The 17,622-nt window shown below is 39.1% G+C and overlaps 1 protein-coding gene across 1 annotated transcript in view; it reads right to left on the reverse strand.

The window, feature by feature from the left end:
- BMPR1A (bone morphogenetic protein receptor type 1A) overlaps positions 1-17,263 on the reverse strand; it is a 135,988-nt gene extending 118,725 nt beyond the window's left edge. The window contains exon 1 of the mRNA XM_040242160.1: positions 17,075-17,263. The gene's annotated coding sequence lies outside the window, so the exon portion shown is untranslated. The remainder of the gene's footprint in view (positions 1-17,074) is intronic.
- Positions 17,264-17,622: the final 359 nt, after the last annotated feature.

Raw genomic sequence — 17,622 nt, forward strand, 5'->3', positions numbered from 1 at the left:
GCAAAGAGTCGGACACGACTGAGCGACTTCACCTCATCTGAAGCCTCCTAGAAATCAAGTAAATTAGGGCTCAAGCTTGGGGAGGGGAGGGGAGAGGAGGAGAGGGGAGGGGAGGGGAGGGGAGTCGTTCAGTCGTGTCTCTTTTCGACCCCATGGACTGTAGCCTACAAGGCTCCTCTGTCCATGGAATTTTCCAGGCATGAGTACTGGAGTGGGTTGCCATTTCCTTCTCCAGGGGATCTTCATGACCTGGGGATCGAACCCAGGTCTCTGGCATTGAAGGCAGACACTTTACCGTCTGAGCAGGGAGAGTTCAAATGTACTAGTAAAAAAAGTACAACTATTGTGGTCAATCATACCTTTTTCCTCCTAAAGGGATAAAAACGTAAACTAAAATTCCTCCCCACAACCCCACCCAGTAAAACTTGAGACAGGAAATCTCATTTTAATTTCTTGAGACGGACCCTTAACTTGTTTATTTGCAGCCTTTCTACTTTTATAATATATATTTCTAAAGCTTTAACATTTCCTCCAAGTACAGAATTAACTGTATCCCCAAATTTGAAATGACATGTATTTTAATTATTTTTGAATCCAAAATAATTTTGAATTCTGTAATTTCTTATTTGACCCATGTGTGGTTATTTAAAAATGCAATCTAATTTCAAAGATTTTCTCATTATTTTTTGTTATTGGTTTCTAATTTAATTCCACTATCATCAGAGGACACTGCGAATGATTTCAATCCTTTGATATTTTTTGAGGCTTGCTTTAATGACACAGTGGGTCACACTCTATCCTTATTGGGTGTGATGTTCTCTATTAATTAGGTTATGTATTTTGTTGCAATATCTGACTTTCTGTATCTTTCCTAATTTTTTGTTTACTAGTTTGATCAGAGCCAGTGTGGTTATGGTACTTAATCTAAAATTTTAGTTAACTTATACAGTGCTTATAGTGGGTCAGATACTAGTTCTAAGATATAAAATACATACATATATATATATATATATGCTCCATGAAAGCAAAACTATATATATATATATATATATATATATATATAAATTTATAACCACTCCAGGGAGCAGAAGCCATTATTCTCATTTTACAGATGAGGAAACAGACACAGAGATGTTAGTTTACCAAAATTGCTGATAGCCCAGCTAAGCAGCAGCAGAGCTGGGATTTAAACCCAAGCAGAGTCCATGCTTTTAATACTATATATTTATAACACATGACCCTAGGATAAAATGTTTTCCCTCAAGTAGAAAAAAATTCCATTGAAACAATAACCCCCCCCCAAATGGTTAAGAACTATGTTTTTATTAGAAATGATTAACATATAAATAAATGTTTAAAGGATACAAGTATTACATCCTCCAGTATCAGGGCAAACTATGCAATTTATTAACAGAAAAACAAGACTGAGAATCATACCAAATGTCAACAATGGCTATTATGAGGCGTTGGAGATGTGATTCCTTCTTGTTCTACTCTTCTGTGATTTCTAAATCCTTGACTACATATCACTCTTGTAGAAAGTAAAAACTAAACAGCATTCTATAACCACCAACTTGAGTGCTCTGTCTCAATTTTCAAGAGATAAAAATGTTAGCAAGACAAATTCATCAGAGATAACTGGATGCTAAAAAGTGCTTTGTAAAAAGCCATTCAGATGTTAGTACTTATAAACATTTCAAAACTAAATAAAAGCTTTTTTACGTCTTCCCTTTTCAAATTTCAACTGTTTTTAATTGCCCGATGATTTTAAAAATTAAATGTTTTGTCTAAACAAGTTCATAAAAGTTGATTTTTGAAGGGCAGAACATTAAACTACCACACATCCCTGAATACTAACAAAAACGAAAGCAACCAACAAATTCACAACAGTATCACACTCTTTTAGTGTCACTGAAAATCCCTTGATCTGTAATTTAATAAAATGCTGATTCAGTGCTGACGATATAAATAGGAAACTCATACTTAACCCGGAAAAGTGATCTGCTATTTTTGGAAAAGTATTTTTATAACTACTTAAGGGAACAATTCATTTAAAGATGACTTAATACACATTGTAACATTAAAAATGTCCATATCATAGTTAGCTTAGTCTATTTAGGATACATTTCCCTTTCAAAGTTTCTTTTGCTATTTCTGCAGCAGAACCTATGAACAAAGAGCGCACAGCTGCCTCGCAGATGTATAATTTCAGTGTTTAGATTCCATTCTTCCTAGCTTCGTTCTGCAAGAGGCTTTGGATTTTCTATTTCCATATGGTTTTTGACCTCCCTCAGTTTAGGTTCTACCTCCCCACATGTTACTCTATTTTAGTCGATCACTACAGAAAAACACTTCAAATTTGAAATGTCTTAGTTTTTTTAAAACTTGCATAGCTGAAAAGAGGAGAATATACAACAAAAAAGATGAACAGATAACTAGAGTAAGACAGCCAAATTTCCAAAACTTTGTATTTCTATTTCGGTAACTTCCCTCTCTATCCCCTAAATTCTAAGTTTCTTGTATTTCAGGTTCAGACATACAAGCTTAATGTATGAACAGAATTTCAGCTTTACTCACCTAATTTCATCAAATTCTTAAGTTATGGCAGAAACATTAAGCAGTAAGATTTTTTTAAAAAAAAAAACTTACACTATGTATACCAAAATGTTCGCAGATGTCACCTTTAAGTAGTATGAATATAACAGATTTTTACTTTTTTCTCGGGGCTTCTCTGTGTTTTACATTTGTTCAGTAAGCACTACTTCTGTAACTAAGAGGCAAAAAAGCCTTCTGTTTGTTTTAAAGAAAAACCTCCAAGGAAGAAGATTCAAAAATGTCTACATATCATAACCACTTACACAAAAAATTTTTATGGAGCAACATAAACAATTTAATAATATTCCAGAGGAGAGTCTCAGCAACACTAATAGCTAAAAATCAGGTTTCATTTCTCAACCTATTTGACTCCAAAATCTTCCCCCTAGATGAGCTTCTTCACTTTCATTTTCAACTGATGTGGCACTATTTTTAAATCTTTTTTCTTCCTGTTCTCTCACAAGACAGATTTTAAGTGTATTCTAAGAAACAATACAAATGACAATTATGTTTTACAAATATCTATCCAATTTCAACTACTTTAAATTAGAGTAAAAGCCATGATAAAGCTGTGAAAAAAGCTTGTCCGTTTGATCCTCATCAACAAACCTATGTCTTAGAAATGAGATATACAATAGAGCACTAATTTTAAAAAACGTTTGTGAAAAGGGTTCTGGATGTTTAGAAAATAGCTGTAATCCACTGACCTTTTACTATCCTTTTCTCTACAATGCAAAGCAAACATTAGGCCCAGCAAAGAATGCCAATCAAAAAGTTACCCGCGAGAAGTTTCAAACAAATCTTAAATATTAAAAACAGAAGCAGGATTAATTGTTAAAAGTCAATCAAATTTAACCCATCAAATATAAATACATTTAGGCCTTGAGTGGAGAACATGTTTTAACAGGTACCTCAGGCAACACTACAGCCAGCTCAGGCAAACTGACCTTCTCCTTGTGGAGAACACAGAATACAAATAGGCCAAGATAAGTAAACCATGTACTTAACTGTGTGTGGTTCAGGTCTTCATATTAAAATTATCCTACTCCATTTGAGAACAAATATAACTTTGTGGTCAAGAACACGGATTCTAAAGTCAGACGACTTGGGTTTGAATCCCGGCTCTGCCACTTATTTAGCTGTTCAAACCTCGACAAGTTATTTAAATTCTGTGCCTCATTTTTCTCATGCATAGAAAGGAATAGATAACAATATCTGTATCATATAATACTTATAAGGATAAATGGCTTAACATGTACAAAGTACTTGAAATAGGGCCAAGTACACAGTCATATTAGGTATTATTTAATCCATCTTGATCTTGTATTTATTCTATTGTTCTACATTACTGACACTGAAACCCATTTACCTTGTACATGTTGAAAAATGAGTAAAAATTAATTTCAAACTTTATAAACTGAAAATATCATATACTAAGTAAAATGTATTAAGCTGATGCTTTTTATCAAGTCATTTTTACTTTAATGGCATCATCGACTCAATGGACGCAAGTCTGAGTGATAGTGAAAGACAGGGAAGTCTGGCATCCTGCTGTCCATGGGGTCACAAAGAGTTGGACACAACTGACCAACTGAACAACGTTTCCAAGGTTCAATAAACTCCAACTCCATAACAACTACGGAATAAGACAGTTTAATTAATGTTCCAACTTAAAAATTACCATATTCAGTTTATAAATCTGAAAGTTACATAAAGCATCCTTAATACTGCATTATACTGAGCACAACTGGAATACACTTGAAAACAGAGATGTTAGGAAAATCAAACGATTGCGTGTGTACCCTAACAGCTTTTATGGAGAGAGAAGAATGAGTCCTGGTGTCACGAGGGGCTGTAATAGGAACTTAACCTGATACGTGTGTAACTTTAATAAAGGGTCTGAAATTGGTAAAAAGATGAGAAAAAGTTTTATTTTTCTCCAGTTTCTACTCCAAACTATGATTTGCCCAGTTTCCTTTTCCTGGTCCTTGATGGCATCTGGAACAATTCCTTCTGTTTTTCAGTAGCTTTCAGTTATTAAAAAGTCCAGTCCCATTTACTGATATTTAAATCTTTAATCCTCAGTCTTTCAATCACCTCCTTCATCTCCAAATTCAGGCTTCACCTATGGTCCCAGAGAGTTAACAGAGGAAGGGGTGTGGTCTGGTCTATTTGTGGGATGGGGCCTAGGGAGAGAATAAAATAAACAGCTCAGTATCTGAGCTCCCAGTAGTCTTGTGGTTGCTGCCACTTTCCTGGCTAATAGGAGCTATACTGTCTGTATCACAGGCAGTCAAATGGCAACTTTTCTTCTGGGGACAAGCTGGAACTTTCTGATAACCAAGGGCTGAGGAGCTCTTACCCACATTTTCCTAGCTAAAGATCTGCTTCGACTCTCCCCTCTCCAGCAGCCCAAGCCCTGTCAACATGACTGAAGTCTGGTTACACTCTGCAGTACCACTTGAACTCAGAGAAATTCAAAACAAATAACCGTCTCTGTCCACAATGAGCTTTCTCTCCAGTTTTCCTTATCCCTTTTTCAAACAGGCATAGATAAACCAATCAGGTGCATACTGACTACTCATCTAGGTAATGAGATGTTCTGCTCTACTTTTGCTGGTACTCCAGCAAAAAAAAAAAAAAAAAAGAAGGTGGGGGGGAGAAGAAGGGTATTTACAAGAAAACAAATGACCTCGAAAAGATTCAAGATTCACCTTTAGGGGACTACATGGGAGAAGTGACCCTTTTGTGACAGTGGGGGTTCAGCTGTGATAAAAAAGAGTCAGTCTTCCCTGGTTTTGAAACTCGGGGAAAGAAATTAATACCAACTGACTTCTGAGAGCCTCTGCTTCAGGGCAAAAAAAAAAAAAAAACAAAAAAAGCCTATTATCAACTGCCTTCAGCTCAAAATAATTGTTATGCTACAGTGGCATGGTCTGGACCCACTTCACCATCCACACATACAAATACCTGGACTCTTACTCTGTACAAAGCACTGAACTAATAACTGCTGGTGAAACAAAACTTTTTAGGACAAAATTCAGTCAAGGAGCTTATAAAATATACAGAGCATAAGACAACTGAAACTTTCTATTCTCTTGTTTTTTAATACTTTTACAAAAGTAAATGAGTTACCAATACAGTATGGTAAAGCAAAATAAAGTAAAAATAAAAATTTTTTTAAAATAAAATAAAATAAATTTTTTAAAAAGCAAATGAGTTTTTATACATCACAAACAAAAGTAAAAAAAAAAAAAATTAAAAAGCGAATGCAATGTGCCAAAGAAAGAGCTGATGCCATACAAGAGTTTCTACAAATGAGTAAGAAAAAACTAGATTAGAAAAATGAAGGACAGAGAAATGCAAAGTACCAAAAAAACATGTAAGCCTGCTCAATCTTATTCATAATCAAAGAAGCATAGATTAAACCTATAACGCTGTCTGTTCAGCTGGCAGACTGGCAAAAATGAGACCTGACTGGTGTTCCTGTGTTGAAGTGGGGAGGGGAGAACAGATGCAAACACCTGGTTGGAGAGCGAGTTGTTAGGAAGATTTTGCAGAGCACTCTGGCACTGTATCAAATCTGTATGGCTTCTCTTACAGTAAATGCATTTCTAAGAATTCATCCTATAAAATGAAAATACTCTCATAGGATATGTACAAGCACCACAGCATTGTTTGTAATGCCAAAAAATTGGAAACAATTAAATATTCATCAGTAGCTGATTAGTGCATTAAATTAAGGTATATTTGTAAAAGGGAATACTACTCGGCTGCTAAAAAGAATGACCAAATTTATATTTACTGACATAAGACCGCCACATATTCAGTGAAAACAAAGTTAAAGAAAATGATGCATAGTATGACCTCATTTTTTGGAAACAGGGAAAGGAGTTAAGAGGAAGAAATGAAGACTGGAAAAGAAAAATTATCCTTATATTACTTTTAATAGCAGTAATCTCTGGAGGACAGGGCAAGATTGCAGAAGACACTGACTTTCTACTTCCGGGCTGTTGCTGTTTGACGTTTCAACACAAATATGTGTAACTTCTTTAAACAGAAGAAACAAAAGCGGAGGTCTGTGGTGCCAGGCAGGGAAACGACACTGAGCTTCCCCTGATTAAAAACTGAGAAGGCTTACAGTGAAGAAATTTAACATAGTTAATGATGCACAAGGAATACCAACTGCCTTCAAACAATCACATAAGAGCCAACTTTTAGCCTTGGACCACTGAGGACAGCTTCACAGAAGAGGCAGGATTCTCACTAGACTTCGAAAAACTATGATAAGCAAAGAATGGGGGGAAGAAAGGCAGCACCCTACAATATAATGCATACTTAATAATTTTTAACAGCCACATTAAAAAAGCAGAAAGAATCAAAAATAATAATATATTTATTTAACCCAACATATTCAAACAGTATTAACAATATATAATCAACATCTGTATGTAATCAAAATATCTTGTTAAATACAAGATATCTTACCTTTTTATTGCACCATCTTCAAAATCTGGTGCCTACTTCAGACTAGCCACATTTTAAATATTCAACAACCACACGTGGTACCACAGTGGACACTACAGATCTTAGGATTCCGAACTCACATCCAGAATTGGATATTTAGGTGACAGAGGCTAATGAAAGAGCAGTGGGAAGTGAATGAGGCAGAAAAGGCAGAAGGGGCCAGAGAAGAAGGCCAGTATAGGACACTATGAATTTTATATTGTAAGCAAGTAAGAAACCAGAAAAAAATATTTAGCAAGTAAAGATGATCACTAAAGCACTATTTCAGAAAGATTAACTTTTTTCTTTACTCAAGACACACACATAGAAATACAGCAAGCAAGTCTTTTTCTCAGCATTTTTTATTACATGAAAGATTACTGAAATTGATACAATAAAAGTTATCTGTCATCAAGTGATAGTATTTTGTTGACCTGATATATAGACACTTTTGAATACTGTTCAAATATTTCTATTTCATGACATTTTTAAATGATTTTTTGAAAAATAAATAAGTTCAAGAATCTCACCAAAAGTTAATAGCCTTAACTTAGTATTTCCCAACAGGACCTCCTTTCAGCTAGAAATCTAAATATTCTTAAATACAAATTTAAGACATTCAAGATTTTATATTCCTGAAATACATTATAAAATTTTAACTTCAAGTAAGAAAGCTACCCTCAAATTTCAATATACACAAAACAGAATGACAGCCATGCAAGTCTCCCCCAGATTTAACTTCAATACTGAGAGCCTATAACATTTCAGATAGTTTAGGTAAATTATCTATCTAAAGAAAAAAAAAAAAAAGCTCAAAAGAAGAGATAGAAAAGCAGGGCATGGAAGAATACCACTGGTCATATGCCATTTCCTTCATTACCTGAAATGAGCGCCAGGGCAGAAAAGTGATTTTTCAGCTAAAAATCAGAAATCCAGTGATGTCATCAGGACCAAAAGCAATTTCAGTAACTAACCACTCCGCATTAAAGTCATGTAACTTTATTCTTTTAAGCAGAAAGCAACATTAAAGCTTATCAACTCCTTTCACTTTTTAAGACAAGGAAACAAAGATCCATATAGAGTTAATAGAGCATCCAAGACTGCAGTTAGCTTAGTGGTAATACCAGTACTATATAGATGTTAGTTTACAAAAATTAAAAGCCAAAGCTCGAGTGTTTTGCTGCTTCTTTAAAATTTTTTAAATTTCCCAAATTATCCACAACAGGTATACTACTTTTATAATTTTTTAAAAAGCAAAAAAGTTTGCTTTAAAAACTACTAAATCTTGATACTTCCAGGAACACTCTCCTCTCCTTTCCAGTCCAAGGTCTCACTGTACAGGACACTGTCTCAGGAAAGCCTTCCAAAGCACCTGCATCCTGAACAGACCAACTTCCCTTACCACTCTTGTAAGCCACCTGCACTTCTGTTTTGTAGATCTTAATGTAACTATAATTAGATAACCATTTGTGAAGTTATGTAATGTCTATCTTCTCTATCTAGGTCTTAAATTGCTATTTCTCAGGGCTGTTCTAGGCTCTCTGCTGTTATATACCGGGAGTTCCTGAAATGAGGTCTGTAAAATAACCATGAAATTATATATTGTTGTTGCTGTTGTATATAACAACAATCATATACTGTTGTTGACTCAGTTGCTAAGTCATGTCTGACTCTTCAAGACACCATGGACTGCAGCAGGCCAGGCTGCTCTGTCCTCCACCATCTCCCAGAGTTTGCTCAAATTCATGTCCATTGAGTTAGTAATGCTATCTAACCATCTCATCCTCTGCCACCCTCTTCTCCTTTTGTCTTTAACCCTTCCCAGAAACAGAGTCTTTTCCAGTGGCTCTTCCCATCAGGTGGCCAAAGGTATTGGAGCTTCAGCTTCAGCATCAGTCCTTCCAATGAATATTCAGGGTTGATTTCCTTCAGGATTGACTGGTTTGATCTCCATGCAGTCCAAGGGACTCTCAAGAGTCTTCTCCAGCACCACAATTTGAAAGCATCAGTTCTTGGGTGCTCAGCCTTCTTCATGATCCAACTCTCCCATCTGTACACAACTACTGAAAAAACCATAGGTTTGACTATAGAGATCTTTTCACCAAAGTGATGTCTCTGCTTTTCAATATGTCGTCCAGGTTTGTAGCAGCCTTCCTTCCAAGGAACAAGCGCTGTTTCATTTCAAGGCTCCAGTCACCACCTGCAGTGATTTTGGCTCCCAAGACAATGAAGTCTGTCGCTACTTCCACTTTTTTCTCCTTCTATTGCCATGAAGCTCCAATACCTTTGTTTACGTATCCAGATAGCATCACCAAGTCAACGGACATGAGTTTGAGCAAACTCCCAGAGATAGTGAAGGTCAGGGAAGCCTGGCGCAATGCAGTCCAGTGGGTCGCAGAGTCAGACAACAACCACCTACTCAGAGCCACCTTTCTTTGAGGAAACAACCACTTGACCATTTCACACGGCTCCAAGGCGGCGACCAGTCCCTGACTGCTTCAGTGGGCATATAAGCCAACTCTGGCAATAATGGTACCCCACATCCCATGTAGACTCAATAGCAATCTCTCCATGAGACAGAATACATGCGCCTGGGCAAGAAGCGTTTTTTCCCTCTCTTGAATCTACAGCAATAAGGACCACACAACCCTGGAGCTACCAGTGGTCCTCCCTGCCAGATGAAAGTACCTACTGAAAATGAGGCAAAAAAAAGTGGTAAGCAGAAAAGACAGATTCCCAATTACATCATCTGAACACTTAGATCCAGTCATATTTATTTCTAGTCTTTTCCCAAAAATGGGTTTGGGAGGTGGTTGGGGGTAGCTTTCCCCACTTTAAGCTAATCTGAGTTAGTTTTGCCACTTGCAAACAAAAGTCACTTTAGAGAGCCACCTAATTCCCATTGCTGGAATATACAATTTATGTGGTATTCAATTCCAAATGTCTACCTACCTCCAACTCAAACCTCTATCAAACTCCAGAACTATAAATGCAACTTGCAAGTAGAAATCTCTACCTGGTGTTTCAGAGGATGAAAACCAAATTATTTTCCTCCAGAAACCAGCTCTCCCCCCTACTTTTTTCATCTCAGTTAACAACACACATCTGCCTTGCCAGGTTTCCAATCTAGAAACCTGGGAGTTACTCTTGACAACCCCACTCCTCCTCTCCTCCACAGCTAATTACCAACTCCTATCCATTCTACACCCTAATTACCTGCCACCATCCTAAGTGTGAGCAAGGACGGAACAGCTTCCCTACAAGTTTCGGTGTCTTTGGTCTTTTCTCCAAACTGATTATCCACTATGTCACTTATCTCCTAAATTGTAAATTTGGCTATTTTATCCCCACACTTGACATACCCCTGTTCTTCATAAGTGAAGTCAATGTGTTAGGGGCTCAGTCATGTCTGACCTCATGGGCTATAATAGCTTGCCAGGCTCCTCTGTCCAAAGAATTCTCCAGACAAGAATAATGGAGTGGGAAGCCATTCCCTTCTCCAGGGGATCAACCCAGGGACTGAACCCGGATCTCCTGCACTGCTTTACCATCTGAGCCACCAAGAAAGCCCTTCAAGGAACAGCCAATTATATACAGGCAGAGCAACAGCCAAGCCCCACAGCTTCAGATGTTATTAGTGGTATGAGAAGTGTTTACAGTAAGAAAACAAAGTTCATCACAAATATAACAGAAGAGTAACAACGTGCATAATATCAGGCAGGACAGCTCAAATCCACCAGTTATCTTTTTAATTTTAAATTTGTTTAATTGAAAAATAACTGCTTTACAGAACTGTGTTGGTTTCTGCCAAACCTCAACATAAATCAACCCTAAGTATACATATGGCCCCTTCCTCCTGAACCTCCCTCCCACCTCCCTCCACATCCCACCCCTCTAGGTTCTTACAGAGCCCTGGTTTGAGTTCCTCGTGTCATGCAGCAAATTCCCACTGGCTATCTATTTTACATATGGTAATGTAAGTGTCCACCTGTTTTCAATAAAAAATACACAAGAATATGTTTCTTTATCTATTCAGTGTCTTTCCTTATCTATTCAGTAATTCATTAGTTCCATATTTAACTGTCCTTATGAACCTGGTTTAGGGACTCACTGAGTCCACCAAAAGATGGATTCCATTAATCATATGCTCTCCTTAAGATGATACTCCAGTGCTTTCTTCAAAACACATTACTGGAGATCTTTGAAAACATCCTTCTGTTCCTTACTTTCCAATTTTTAGAACTCACAGCCTTTTAAGGTATTGGCTGTACAGCACCATTCCCAGTAGTTAAGACATGGAAACAACTAACACCCATCCACAGAGGAAAGGATAGACGCGGTGCACATACGCAACGAAACACTACTCAGCCCCGAGAAGGAGCGAAACAATGCCACCTGCAGCAACACGGACGGACCTAGAGGTCATCATACTAATACTAAGCAAAGGAAACCAGATAAAGACAGACATCGTATGATACCACTTATTTGTGGAATCTACAGTATGACACAAATGAATTTACCTATAAAACAGAAACAGATTCACAGACACAGAGAATAGCCTTGCTGCTGCCAAGGAGTAGGAGCGTGAGGGAGGGAAGGATTGGGAGTTTGGGATTAGCAGATGCAAACTATTATACATAGGATAGATAAACAAGATCTTACTGTATAACACAGGGACCTATATTTAGTATCCTGTGATAAACCATCATGGGAAAGAATATATATATGTATAACCAAATCTACACTCTGCTGTAGAGCAGAAATTAACACATTGTAAAGCAACTATACGTCAATAAAAATTTTTTAATGTTGGCTATAAAACTGACAAACATAACTATGATTTATTATCTAAATATTTACAATTATTTTTATATTTACTTTTTAGAAAACTAAGCATATGATGATTGTTAATGATGATATATAAATACTGGATACTGTCTTTAAAATAATCCGCAAAACTGGCTATCACAACTCTACCACAATTCCTCCTTACATAATCTGTGCCATTTTGTGAAAATTATCAGCGCTTTAGAAACCTGTGAGTTCAGAAAATGAGCAAAAGAAATGAAGACGAAAATCTGGGGTCAGTCAAAGTACTTTGCAATCAGGCTGGCGTACCCAGTTGTGAAGAGATCCCATCCAAACATATACATATTTCTCTATACTGCATGAAACATTTTACTTGCTAAAGAGGTTTAGCAAGCACCCTCTCTATTCACAGTAACAGTAGGGCTATAAACCATTCCCACATAAATGTGGTTTAAATTCTTCTTCCCAACATGTTCACTAAAGGAATAGGAGTTTTGATGTGAGAGAAACCCTACTCATTAATTCTAAAGCACATATAGTTTCCATATCTTAGTATTTCTGAATTGAAGGTGCCAATCAATGGCTTCTTAAAATCAATTAGAAGCATATTTTCTTTATAAGTGGTCTATAAAATGAGGGTGTATCTTATAGTTGACATAATTCAACACAATTCAGCATTTAATCTTGTGTTAAAGAGTTAGACTGACCTGGTCAATAATGACCTTGAGGTTTTAAAACAGCATTCTAAAAGCATAAACACTAATAAAAAGTAGAAGAGGGAAGAAGGAAACACTTTCTAGATCAAAATTTAGCCTGAGAGGAAATTCATTTTCCTTTCTCTCCATGGCTCCCTGCTCCTAAGATCCAAAAGTCCAATCAATAATACTATAATTGATGTCCAACTGCTGCTAGACCAGATAGGGGCCTTTTGCAAAGCCAGTTACAGACCCATTCTGCAGTCTTATGAGCAGAACTAGTATTTGTATAAAAATTGCTGTAAAAGATCAAATGACTCACAAAATTATAAACTTAACATGGGTACATATATAACTTTACAGAAATTATATTTCAATAAGGTTGCTTATTTAAAAAGACAAATGAGTGGCAAAAGCCACAACCTTTCAGTTATAAGACAACTAAGTACTAGGGATGTAATGTCCAACGACCTGATAAATATAATCAACACTGCTGTATGTTATATATGAAAGCTGACAAGAGTAAATCTGAAGAGTTTTCATCACAGGAATAAAACTTTTTTTCCCTTCTTTAATTTTGAATCTATATGAGACAATGGATGTTCAATAAACTTACAATGATAATCATTTCATGATGTATGGAAGTCAAATTGTTATGCTGTACAGTCTAAACTTAGAGAGTGTTGTATGTCAATTATATCTCAATAAAACTACAAGAAAAAGAAAGACAAGTGAGTAAATGCAAGAAGAAAATATTAGATTAAAAGACTTCATACCTTTAGAAAACCCTTTCCTTCACAAAGAGTTCCATCCAGAAGAAAATGGAGAAGGCTTCAAAAAGAGTTGGAATCTGAAATGGGGCTTGAAGAATGGGCAGGACTCGTACATATGACAAGGAGACGGAACAGTTATAAGCGACAGCAGAAGCAGCAGGGAAAGAACACGGGCAGGAAGCAAAAATAGTGGAAGACACGTGACGTGAAGTTGCCCAGTTGCCTCCGACTCTTTGCAGCCCTGTGGACTATAGCCTACCAGGCTCCTCAGTCCACGGAATTTTCCAGGCAAGAGTACTGGAGTGGATTGCCATTCCCTTATAACGATCTGGCAAATCTGAGGCGAATCCCAAGAAAACAATTTCATTTAACAGAAGACACTGGAAACTTCTGAGTGGGGGAAATGAAAAGGACTCAAGATTAATTTAGGCAGCGATGCCTAAGATAACCGGATAAGGAAGGAAAGGCAATAAAGTCATAACATTAGTCCAGGTGGGATGACAATCTGCTTCAGTTAGCAGGGAAACGAAGACTGAAGAGGGAAAATTATGAAATATACAAAGATATACACAGGACATAATATTGTATACATAATATTGTATACGAGTATAGCAAATTAAACAATTTAAAGAAAAATGAACTTTGTGAAAACCAAACAGCACTATATTTGAAAACTTAATAAACACATTTCTGGAAAAATATTAAACACTAAAATTCACACAAGAAATAGAAAACCTACAAAGATCAACTGCTATGTAATACATTGAAATGGTACTCAAATTCCTCTCCAGAAAAAAAAAAAAAAAAAAATCTAAGCTTGAATGCTCTTATAGGTGAGTTCTGCCAAACTGTCAAATAAAAGATAATAGTCTAAACTGTTTCTGAAAAGAGAAAAAGGACAAAAGCGGTCCAACTCATTTTATAAATCTATTATAACCTTGACACCAACGTGTATTAAGAACTGAACCAGAGCTGACATGAACAGAGAGAAAAGTGACAATACCATGAAAGGGGAACCAACAGATGCTGACTACAGACAACATGTGATGGGCTGGGAAAAGGTCTGCGTTTGGGATAACATCGGCAGAAATAAGGAACACCAGGGAAACAAGTTTGCTAAGAACGCAACCTGAATAATCAGGTAGAGGTATTGGTAAAACAGCTGGAAAAACGAGGATTCAAGGGCAGAAAAGAAATAAAGAATAGAGACTTGAGAATTATTCAGACAGAAGGGTCTGAAACAATAATGTCAAAAGACCAGAGAAGTATGAAAAGTGATCTGAAAAGTGAAACTTGGAGAACACTTAGATTAATCGGAAGAAGGAAGACCAGAAAGTGCAAAGGGCGCAAAGAATAACAAAGTCAGTATAACCTCAGAGAAGCCCTATTTTCATCTGGGAAATTCATATTCATCCTTCAGAATTGTTCACAGGGTTCCAAAGCAACAATTTCAAGAAGGCCTTCTAAGATTCTTCCAACATAAACCATCACTAGGTCAGGTCCTCATTTTAAGCTCTTATAAATACTCTGCACTTTAATTATACAATTATATTTAATTACAGAATTCATGTCTGCTTCAGTAGACTCTAAGCTCCATGAGGGAAAGGCACCCTGTCTGTCTTTGCCTTCTGCCGTCTCCTATGTTATGTTAACATATAGTATTTGTTGAATAAAATGGGCAGATGAAGGATAGACAAGGAAAGGCATTCCAAGAATGATGGGTTGACGCTAAAAGCTACAAAAAGTTCAAGTTGACTTAGAAAGAGGCCCAAAAGTGTTTATTAAATTATGGGTGACCTTTGCGAAGGTAAAATTCAGATAACAAGGGTTAAGAAATGAATAGATGGTCAGGAAGTAAAGGCAGGAAAAGTAAATTACTCTTGGTAATGTCCCGAGTTAATTTTATGGAATGAATTTTAATTTCACTTCAGTTTTGCTCTATTTTTAACGAACACGTATTACTTCTATAAGGACAATTTTTTGTTGTTGTTGTTAACATGATTTGAAAAGGTAAAGCAGCAACAAGACAGGTGGAGGGAGTAGTGAATTAAAGGGTAAACAAGTACTTTAAGAGAGTTAACAAACTCCATTAAGTAGGAAAGAAAAGAAAAAACTGAAATAAGGTATTAACTAGGAAGAAGGACAAAACATATTCTTCTACCAAGATGGAAGGAAAAGAAGATGATGATAAAAGGAATCCAGTAAATTCTGGAAGGCGCTCCCACTGGAAACCTCAATGTTCTCAAGAAAGGATGTGAAGTGAAGCGAGTAGAAAAAGTTTCAAATGAGTTCTACAGAGAATGCGCAGGGGGCGGGGGGACCCAAAACAGAAGCGCCATACAGGTTCTATTAAAAGGGCATTCTAAATTTCAATTGGCCTTTTGTGAAACTTCATCCCATTTCGAGCTCAGAACTGCCCTAGTTTAGCTTTAATTTTAAATATTTAAATTCTAGTTCACAAACTATTTCAACAACTGAAAATTGATAGGCATTAATACATTCAACTTTAATTCCGACTTGAACTGCTCTTTTGAAATAAATACAATAAAGGAGTTGTTTTCAACTCAAGCAACAAAATAGCGATCATTTCAAGTATGAGTGAACTGAAAAGCGCTCCTAAACTTAAGAGTGTTTGCAGAGAAAGGCTTTTTGTAATTGTTGCTGTTTAACTCTTCGCGTGCCTCACTCTAACAGAATCCGAGTAACAGAGAAAATCTTGGGTTCAAATCTCAGCTCACTTAATCAAGTTATTCAACCTCTCTGGGTCTCGATTTCCTCTTCTGAAAAACGAGGAACACAATAACCAGGATTATCCTAAGGATTAAATGACGTAACACAGGCGAACGTGCCAAGTTCGTACTATGTCCTCAGAACGGTTTGCTAACCGTTTGAAAGAGAAAACTCGCAGCACTTTGACCAAATTAAAACACTGGAAAGCCTGAAAAGGCACAAGTCACAAAACGTCAGACCCTAACACACAGCACATTGGTTTTCTTCCCTGACGCAAGTTATTTTTTTCTTGCCAAACCTTTCCACTAGGAGTCTGGAAAGAGAAAAAAAGGGTTACAGTCAATCCAGCATAAAGTTTTCAGAAACTGAAGCGCAGAATCACAAACAGACATGGCAGCGGAAGCAGCGCGGGACGACAGGTGAAGCTCCGAGAGCCCTGGCACCTTCCCGCGGCAAGTTCTGCAGGAGGGTTCGCAGTGCCTCCAGGCTCGACCGCCCCATGAAACAGACATTCGTTTTCTTTTTTTCCTTTTAGAAACGTAATACACAAATCGTGAATATCACCCTCGCCGCTCCCGGGCGAGGGAGGTGAGCGCCTTTCCCATTTAAGGATTCAAGAATCGTCCTTGGTGGCGGCTTTCGCCCACACCGCCGCCCCAAACTCGGCCCGAAACTCGGGGGTGGGGAACAAAGAGGGGCCCGGAGGCGGGGACGTCGCAGGGGGCTGCCGGGGGCCCGGGTCTCCCGCAGGGCTGGGCCCGGGGCGGCAGGGCCCAGTCTGCCGCGGCCTGTCACAGCCTGGGCGGCAGAGACCCCCACGGGGCCGCCGGGCCTGGCGGCCCCCAGCTCGGGCCTCCCGCGCGCGCCTGGCTCCCCCCGAAACTTCGCCTGCGGCCCGCGCCGGCCTCCCGGGCGCAGCCGGCCTCTGCCGACGCGCACACGCACTCTCCGGGCAAGCCAACTCACCCGAACCCTGGGGAACTCATCCTCCAGCTCTCGGCGCGGAGCGGGGTGGGCGCGGCGGGGCGCGGCGGCGAGGCAGGGGGCCCGGCTCGGCCTCCGCCCGGGGCGTGCAGCGGCCCCAGCCCGGTCGCCCCTCGCGCGGCCGTACAATCCTCGTCTCGCGCGGACGGACACGCCGGAGTCCGAGCCTTCCTGCCCGCCCTCCCCGCCCTCCTCGCCCTCCTCCCTCCTCGCTCCTCCTTCGCCGAGCGCCAGCAGGCGGATCCCAATCTCGGCAGCCGCCGCCGCCGCCGCCGCCGCCGCCGCCGCCGCGGACACTCGCCCGGGAGGGGTGGGGGGCGGCGCGGGCGCGGGCGTGGGGGGAGGGGCGGGCCTCCGCGAGACTCGGCGCGACGCTCGCGCACGGGGAGGGCGCCCGCTCCGCCCGGCCGGGGACGCGAAAAGAGCCGAGCGCGCGGCGGAAGGGCCCGAAGGGGCTCTGGGGCTAGGCGCCCTGCTGCCGCGGAGGAGGGCTGGCCGCCGGCAAGGGGGCGCCGGGCTGCCGTAGGGAG

Source organism: Oryx dammah, unplaced genomic scaffold (genome assembly GCF_014754425.2).
Source record: "Oryx dammah isolate SB20612 unplaced genomic scaffold, SCBI_Odam_1.1 HiC_scaffold_6, whole genome shotgun sequence".
Lineage (NCBI taxonomy): Eukaryota > Metazoa > Chordata > Mammalia > Artiodactyla > Bovidae > Oryx > Oryx dammah.